Raw genomic sequence first — 9,244 nt, 5'->3', positions numbered from 1 at the left:
GACAGGAATTAATGGTTCTAGGGAGTTGTGACTATGGACACAACAGCTCCTGCATACATGTGCTGCAGTAGCTGATGACTCTTATTAATGCTTGAATTGATTTGAGAGCAAACCTAGGAGCAGATGCTACTACAGGCACATGCTTCACAGTCTGACATGGTCTCTACTAGACTTGGGAAAAGAATGAGTTTGGGAAGGAATGGTGCTGGACTGTGTATCTCTGGAGGGTGGACAATGATGCATAACAAAGAGGAGCTCTTCTGGGGTTAATCAGAGCTTCATCTGCTTGGTGGAAAGGTGGATGTTTCAGTCAAAGTGATGTTCCTGGCATCTGCATCTCTGCAGTGCAGGGATTCAGACCTTCTGAGACAGGGAATCTCAGACCTTGGGAGGAATTAATGCATAAATTATAAAGAGGCATAATCTAATCAGTAGAGAGCCCCCATGCTGTTTATTTTGTTGCTAAATTCGATTTTGTCTCCACAGTCCTTGCATTTCATTTGGTTGCTCTGCCACAGGGATGAGAAAGGACAAGATGTATTTGCAAATGCTGTGTAGGGGGAGCAGGAAGCTTTGGGAAGGGAAGATTGTCAGGGCTGAAGACATCATCAATGTCCTGAAGCCAGGTGAGGGCTGTTGGGCTGAGGGGACGTGGAGGAACTGTAGCCAGCCCTCTGGGCCAAAATGATTTGTGATGAAAGAGTTAAGCAGTGCTTGTATTTAAACTGCCTTTGGTTGATTCCAGTCAGAGAGCTTAGGAGTCCTCTGCTCTGCACACTGTTGTATGAGATGGTGTGTGTCCAGAGAAGGCATGAGGTGTGAGCTGTGTCTGTGTGTCTGCATAATTCTCTCAAGTGCCTCTGGATGTAACTGTGTCCAACAGACTGCAGTTACTGCAGCAAACCACTCTGACCTTTGCCTCCAGAACCTGCTTGGTGGACCATGATGTCTGCATCATGGAGTGAGAGAAGGGCCCAGGACTGTGAACAGGGAAGTGGCTGCAGTGTGCAGTATGAGGGTGGCCAGAGTGACTTGGGGAAGAACAGGGGTTCTTTGCACAGCCTCATTATTTGGTTGGCTGCAGACTCAGGAAGACTGTTTTGTGTTTTCTTGTGGTTGGTTTGTGCTGACGTGGTTCTTTTCCACCCTTATGAAGTTCAGTGACTTATCCAAGCCATAATTTGCTGCAGCACAGATAGACCTGACCTAGCCCCAGAGCCTTTTGCTGGAAGTCATATGGGATAGCTGTCATCTCCTTGCCCATGTGGACATGTGCATGTGCCTCTGTGCTGTGGTACCAACAGGCAAGTAGCAACATTGCCCTCTTCTGGGCTGACTGTAGGCACTGGAAGAGCATCCCTCATGGAATGGCAGAACAATCCTCTTTCCACTGCAGAGCTAACAACATTTCTGGGTCTTGATTTCCCATCCAAATCTTGGTGACTTTTACAATAGCCAGCTTGGATTAGAAGATACTTTCTGCAGCACTAAGTGCCTGGGCATCCTGAGCCATCATGACTCCTAAGAGAGCAGAGTGAGGAATATCTCCTCTCCAGATAATGTTGACTCCAATGGAACCAGTAACCAACAGCTGTGAAGGGCAGTGAACATGTGGTTGAAGGTGTGAGGGTCATGCTGCTGACCTTTGTCCTGAGGGCTGTCTCTCAAGGGGATGAGAGCAGTTCTAGGGAATGACCAGGCTAACATCTTTCCCCACATCTTGGATGCCTATTCAATTAAAACACAAATGTGTGTATTGTGCAGAGCTGGAGGACAGACTGAGAGCTACGCAGAGCCCAAGGGAATTTGGGATTTTAAGTGCACAGGCCATGCTCACCTGTAGTAGGGGAGCAGAGAAATGTCACTGAACAGCCTCTACATTTTCCTTCTGACCCTTGAAGGAAACACAAAATTAGAGAAAGAAAACCCAACCAGCCTGAAAGTGAAATATTTAGGAGTGAAAGGATAAGAGAGATGAAATGTAGACTTGAATACCTATATGAAGGTTTCCTTGCACTGTTAAGATGATGGCTAGGTCACTATCACTGCTGGACCCCTACAGGGACAAACCTGAGATTCTGCCATAGATTTGGTGGGACTATGGCAGTGTGGGACTATGGCAGTGTGCAGAACTGCTCCATTCCTTAGCTTCCCAAATATTCAACAGGGATCTGTGTCTTCCCTTCCCTTGTCAGGCTCCTTGGAACAGGGTCTGTCTATCACAACATGGTTATGTGATACCTCTTACAGTAGGATTGCCAGGCTCCTCAGAGACTGGCAGTTAACATGCATTCCCAAAGGAGAAAGGAATGGGATCTAAAATGAGTCCGAGGAGCTGTTTTGGTGACTTCTGCTAAGCAAGGCAGAAGTAAGCAGGTGCCCAGCCAATGCTACTGTGGAAAATGAATCAAAGGCCTCATCACTTTTTAAATAAGAAACACTTCAAAAAAGAAAAGTATTCTGCTCCATCCTTCTGTTGCCAGAAAGGGCATCATTAAGAATTCATTGCAACTTCTGCACCCAATTTTCCAGCCTGGTGCCTTGTCCCACTTGTCTTGCTCCAGCTCCAAAGACAGTGGAGGCTCTGCCATGAGTATCGAGGCGCAAATGGAACCTGAATAATAAGATGAAACCTGAAGAATGTCTGGGGGGATCTGGGGACCTCTGGGGAGAAGTGGCTGAAGGAGGGAAAAGCATAGCCAGGTGTGGAGCATGAGGAAGAGTCAGACTTGCCCACAGACTTGGGAGCAAATAGGCACAAACCTGCCTCAGTTGCCTGCTGTTGCCAGAACACAACACACGCCTGGGGATTTCTTTCTACTCTGTTCTTTCCCTTCCTGAGCATCTGGAGTTGATGACTGGGGATTCCTAACATCCAGAAATGGCATCATTGGACCGAGGTCCTGAGCTGCAAGACAATGATGCAGCTGACAAAGGTGGCCAAGCCAAGCCAAGCCAAGCCAAGCCAAGCCAAGCCAAGCCAAGCCAAGCCAAGCCAAGCCAAGCCAAGCCAAGCCAAGCTGTGTCATGGGGTGGATTCAGCAGGACAAGGAGGTGCAGGTTAAATCTATAAAGTCTGTGCCTGATGTATGTGAGTGCCTTCAGATAAAGAAGGTGGCTGCTTAATGTCATGATACCTGCTTGTCTGGAGGAAAAGGGGCTTCATTTTAGGCTTTGCTCAAATTGGGCATAGGGCCAGAAGACACATGAGATTCCAGCTTCTCATCCCTTTATGATAAGTGGGGAAAGAGCTGTTGCCTCTGTTTCTCTGCTGTACATTTGCTGTCTTGTGTCACTGTCAGCCACAATATTTCCTACCTGTGACACCTGTTTCTCTTTCTCTCTGCTTCTCTGCTTCTCTAGTGGCAGCCAAGGAGATAATTGGTATTTTTGACTCTGTCTGTTGAGCCCTTTGTGCCAGGAGCTGCCAGATGAAGCTGTGAATTATATAATAAGGGTTAATTAGAGGCTTTTCAGGGCCATATTATCATACCCCATGAGAGTGGTGCCCTCCTTTTTGGGCCATTGTAGGAAACAGTGCTTATGGGGAAGAGGAGCAAGGAGGTGTCAGTGGCATTGATGGTGGTTGTGGTGGCCAGGAAAAGGATATTCTGGCTCCTTAGTGGCACTAGAGGTGGGGTGGAGCACACAACTCAGGAGAGAGAGAAGCAAGGTTGGACACAGACTGGTGGGGTGGAGGTGAAGGGTTTTTAAACTCATGTAGAGCTGTGGTCTGATGTTGGAGGGGTAGCTGGGTACCAGATCCCTCACTGGTCCTCCCTCCACTGCTGCAGGGAGCTGAGCTAGAAGGTAGAACTGCCAGGGCAATGTCCAGAGAGAGCAAGGCTTGAGTGACCTCTGAAACCCCTCAGCACCTAAGACTGCCAGATGACAGCTCTGCTCCTGGATGAGTAGTCTGCTTCTCTAAGAAGGCACCATGGGCCCAGTCCTGCCTCTCTAAGAAGGTTGTCCTGCCTGTGGCTGAGTGTGCAGCAGGGGGAGAGCACCAGCCCAGTGGTGGAGTGTGAGAGGGAGAGAGGAGATGCTCCAGGTTTTGCTGTTCCTGCTGTCTCAGTGCTCCTCTGTCTACATCTGCCTTCACTCTGTGTGTGCTGGGTGGTGTGACCTTGGGGTTGATAAGGAGACCCTGCTCCCTCACCCTCTCCCAGATGCTGTACAGAGAAGGGGGCACTGATTTCCCCAGCTCTGTTGTGCAGTGTGTGTGCCTGAAGGTGAAACTGCCTGAGGCACCTCAGCCAGCCCAGAAAGAAGATTTAGATGACAGATCTCCTTCCTGCTTTCAATTCTTGCTATGCAGGGATGCTTTGAAGTGGTTGGATTTGCCAGCACAGCCTCTCTACACCCCCATGCCTTCTCAGAGGAATAAGAAACTCGTTGCTTGAAGGCCTTGGAGCCATCACTTTGGCATATTATGGAGTCTTTCCACTGAAAATTGTAATCTGCAAGGTCACTACATCTGTGAGTTCACAGTTACAGCATAACACACCATCCTGGGGCTGAGGAAACTGAAGAACTCCCCTCTGGCTCTGAGGGAGGAATGGACTTGCCTGGATCTCTTGGTAAGTGACATCCCTTGTTCCCCAGATAGAGTTCATGAAACACCTTTGGGAAATGGAAGAGATTTGTCTCCCTTGGTTTCTCTTCACACCACTAAGTCCCAAGTCTGGTCAGTGTGGTGGATGGAGGGAAGCAGCACATGATGGCAGCCAAACCTCTGGGCTTCTTCTGCCTGGCTGCCTGTGAGAACCAGCCAGTCACCCAAAACACTGTCAGAACAGGACACAGGGTCTCCTCTCACCTCTGCTTTACCTTCTAGGCCATCAACTCCCTCCTCCTTTCCTGCAGACTGTGCTTTCCTCACAATTTTTAACCACTCCCTTCGCAGTCTCCTTTTTTCCTGTTTTCTCTGTTCTCCACCTTCCTTCACTGACCCTCACCTCTTTGTTCACTGGAGAATAATGATTTATTCTATCTCTCCTCCCCTCTACTTTCTTAATATTTTCTCTCACCATCTTATGTTATCCTTTTCCCATTTCTCCATTTCTTTCCTTCCATTCAACCTCCTCTGTCTCCTCCCATATCCACATATTTTCCCCTCTCATATAATGTCTAATATAATTCCTCACATCTTGAGTCATCCAGACCTGCAAGGAAATGGTTTCCCACAGGGAAACAGAATGTGAGAAATATCTTTATTCACCAAAAATTAAATATTGACCATATGGGTTGGGAAAAAAAAAGAAAAAAAAAAGGCAAAAAAAAAAAAAAAGCAAAAGCCAGCTCATTGTTCAGAAAGGGATGAAAAAAGCCAAAACTTGGGTTTTTTCATGAGCAATATTCACAACTAGGTTTAGAGCATTTCTGCATCAATGTGCACTGAAAATGCTGCTGAGGTTCCCAGGCACTGCAGTGGGGCCAACCTGCACAGCACTGGGGCAGACAGAAGGGGGAATCTGGGGGGAAGCTGAGATACAATCAGTGCATGAAACAAACTTAGTGTGCAAGTCAGCTGGATATTCTCTGCTGCAGTCATTTCAGAGGTGATGTCTCTGCCCAAATTACTCCAGCAGTGACTCTTTCAGAAATGGCTGTGGTTGTGTGCTGGAAGGGCAGGGGGCCTCTTCTGACACAGTGCCACACCATCAGACACAGGAGCCTGGTGAACACTCAAAGCCTCCCTGGAAAGTACTTCCAGGAGGGATCAAGCACCTTGCCCTACAGACACATTTCCCTGCTGGATCTCCAGATCTCTTATTGAATGTTTTCAGCTGTAACCAGCTTCTTCCACACCCTGACCCCAGAGATGACCTACTGCAGTGCCTGAGCATCACCCACAGGCTGGAATTTCTTAACAAAGACTGCAGTACAGAGGAAGTCAGATTTGGGCAGAGGCATCACCTCAGAAATGACTGAAGGAGAGAAAGTAACATACTGTTCTTGCAGGCAGGGGACAGACTCAGCACCACACATAATGACTCAGAGAGCAGCTTTGGTGGGCAGAGAAAGAAAATCTCAATGAATCCCGCAGGCCTTTCTGTTTCAGTGATCTATTAAACAAACCATACCTCTATGTACAGCAAGTACAGCCTTAATCCCATGTGATCCTGATATTTTTAGCAGCTTGCTCATGGGACTTTTTGCTTCACTAACAGGAGCCCTGAAGCCAGAGCCCAAAGATTCCTAGTTAATAGGTAGATCTCGGGTGAAAACCCAAGTCTGCCAGTGCTGCGGTGAGAGACACAAGATGTTTGATTACAAGAAAAATGTCTTGGGATCTAGCTGAACCAAGCTGAACCAGCTGATCCAGCTGAACAGCTGGATTTTAGGCTTAATCACTGTGTAACCCTGTTGGGATCCATGGAGATGGGGAGAACAGGCATCTGCTTCATCAGTGCTTGGGACAGCCTGTGGTGCAAGGATGGTGGAGCAGAGCTGGATCCTGATGCACACTGAGGCTGCATACAGGCAGGAGACTGGGAGAGGAGCTGGCAGAGGGGTGGCAATGGGATGTGCCTTCCAGCAGAGACCTTGAGAGGGTGTGGTGTTTCTCTGCAGGGCACCAGGTCTCTCCCCAGTTGATCCCAGGCCAAGCTGAGTGTTCTGGTGTGGGGCAATCTCTAGGCCCTGCAGAGGCTGTGGCTGTGCTGCCTGTGTGAGGATCTGTGACCAGGCTCTGGGGCTACAGCCAGGCTCCTCTGCTCTGTGATGTGGAGCATGGGCTTCCCACCTGCTGTTATAAATGAGGGGATTTGGTGGGCAGGAAAGGATTCCCCTGATGGGGCAACTCCTTCTACTGTCACCACCTGGAACCATCTGCACAGAAGAGATTCCTTGGATCTGCACCAGGGTTCCTTGGACAGCACACATCCAGAAGGCTCTTGCCAGAAACATTCCCTGCAGACAGCCATGGAATCAGGGTTTCTCATCCTCCAGATGGGGCAGCCCTCACTGCTTACTCCTCCATTGCTGGGATCTCAGGCAGGAAAAAGGCCCACTGGAGGAAGGCACAGGTTTTCTGGTCTGTATGATCATCTCCAGGTGACCAGCAGGCAGAAGCAGCAAATTTATCTTTGCAGGGATCGTGACCTTTCTTCAAATGAAGGAAATATTTTGTGGAAAAGCAGCAGAAAATTTGCCATATCAGCATAAATCAAAGCTGTCTGCATTTTCTCCTCCACTGAGGATTCTAAAATTACAAATGATCTGAAGAAGGCAAACAAGGCAAATGTACTGGCTATTCCTTCCCAAGTGAGAACATTGAGTATCCTTGAAATAATTAAACATCTAGCTTAAGAGAAAATTCAAGAAAAAGTATCATAGTAAAGAAATAGCTGATGAAATTCCTCGCCAAAATGTTTAAACCAAATTTCTGAAAGTCTTTGAAATGCTGTTGGCCAGTATTAAGGAGAGGGAGAACACTGGGACAGATGGACCTTCATGACAATCCAGTACATCCATTCTTCTGCATTATTGCACGTCTTATCCAACCTCTGTCAGCCTTGTGCCAAGGTCTGCCCAGCAAGGCTGCTGCAATGCTCTGACATGCCAGGTAACTGTTAGCCTGATACTAAGATCATCTGACAGACCTGAGGGGAAAAGAGCTGCATTTGAAACTTCCCAGCATTGCAGCACTGAGACTCAGAACAGAGTTTCTGCAGCTGCTGTTTCCAGTTCTCCCAGCACACCATTTAGCACTGCATGAAATTCAGATCTTAAAACTATTTGATGTGGGCCAAAAGGGCAAGTGGGATGTACAGGTAGAAAAAAAGTTAAAAGGTACAGAGCAGCAATCAGACAAATGAACAGGAGAAGGGACTACATTTAGTTTGGGTTTCTTGTTGAATAAAAACATACAAGGCAGCATACCTCTGGAGACATGCTTGCCTTGGGGACTAGAGTGCCCACATAGGCAGGTGTTGTCACCAAGTCCAGGCACATCAGATGACATGAGAGAGGGACAGGCATGGCACCAGGGCAGTGGAATCCTCTAAGCAGCAAAATTTGCCTCATGACAAGAATGCTGATGTCAATGATTGCTGACACAGGAGTACGTATGGGAAGTGGTAGGACAGAAAAACCCCAAGATTTTATTGGTGAAAATAGACAAGGAAAAAGTTGAAACACATGTCTTCATGACCGAAAGCCCCTAAGCCCCTTCTGAACCAGGATAGGTCTTGAGACAGGGAAGTCCCTGTGGGATTGATGCTGGGAGGTGTCAGGCTATACTGGATCTGCTAATGACCTTGTTTGCCATTAGCTGCAGGTCCTCTCTCGAGCAGATGGCAGGCACGCTATGTACTACTCACCCGTGGGACACAGTGCTGAGTGTCCCTGAGTTAACCTCCAGGTGAGTTCCCCATGACTGTCCAGAACCTTAAAAATCACAAGAATACAAAATTATGGGAGGCAAGAGGAAGGCCTGGGAAATGCTGGCCGACTGCTAAATGGGGCACGTGCCCTGGTGAGACAGGGCATTGAAAACACTGAGGTATTGAGTGATTTCTCCAGCTCAGTCTTCAGTAACATTACTGGCCTTCAGAAATGCCAGAGCCCAGAGACTGGGGGAAAATAGGGAGCAACTTCACCTGTGTGGAAGAGGATCGGAAAATACTTGAGCGAACTGGACAAGTGTAAGTCCATGGGCCCTCATGGGATGCATCCAGCAGTGCTAAGGAAGCTGGCTCGTGTCATTTCAAGGTCAATCCAAATAATCTTTGAATACTCATGGTGAGTAGGAGAAGTGCCTGAGGATGGGAGAAATGTCAATGTCCCTATGGAAGTCTCAGTTTATAGGAAGTCATGGAAAGTACTGTGCCAATGGGAAAGGATGGAACTGAAATTCTTCTGTGTTTTAATGGTGTGTTAGAACAGAGGGGTGATGCTGCATGCAGGAATCCATGCATTTCTGATTCCTGCCAAGTTGGAACAGTGTTAGTGAGGCAAGGTTTATAGAGGGAGATAAATTAATTTTTTTAGACAAGCCAAATTAAAAGTAAAAATGGACAAGCTCCTTTTGGACTTGCTGCATTTACCTCCTCCTGTGGGCCTGACAAGCTGTCCATTTATTTGTGCTTGTATCTGAGCTGATCCTTCACACAAACCTTGCTGCTCCTACCATCTTCAGACATGACACTTGAGCTTAAAATATAAATTCCTAAATTCCTATTTTCACAAAGGCCAAGCTGTAAAAGCAACATTCCCTACACTCATTGGTGACCTGGGG

The sequence above is a fragment of the Molothrus aeneus genome, chromosome 5, assembly GCF_037042795.1.
Source record: "Molothrus aeneus isolate 106 chromosome 5, BPBGC_Maene_1.0, whole genome shotgun sequence".
NCBI classification, from domain to species: Eukaryota; Metazoa; Chordata; class Aves; order Passeriformes; family Icteridae; genus Molothrus; species Molothrus aeneus.
This window is presented reverse-complemented; position numbering follows the sequence as displayed.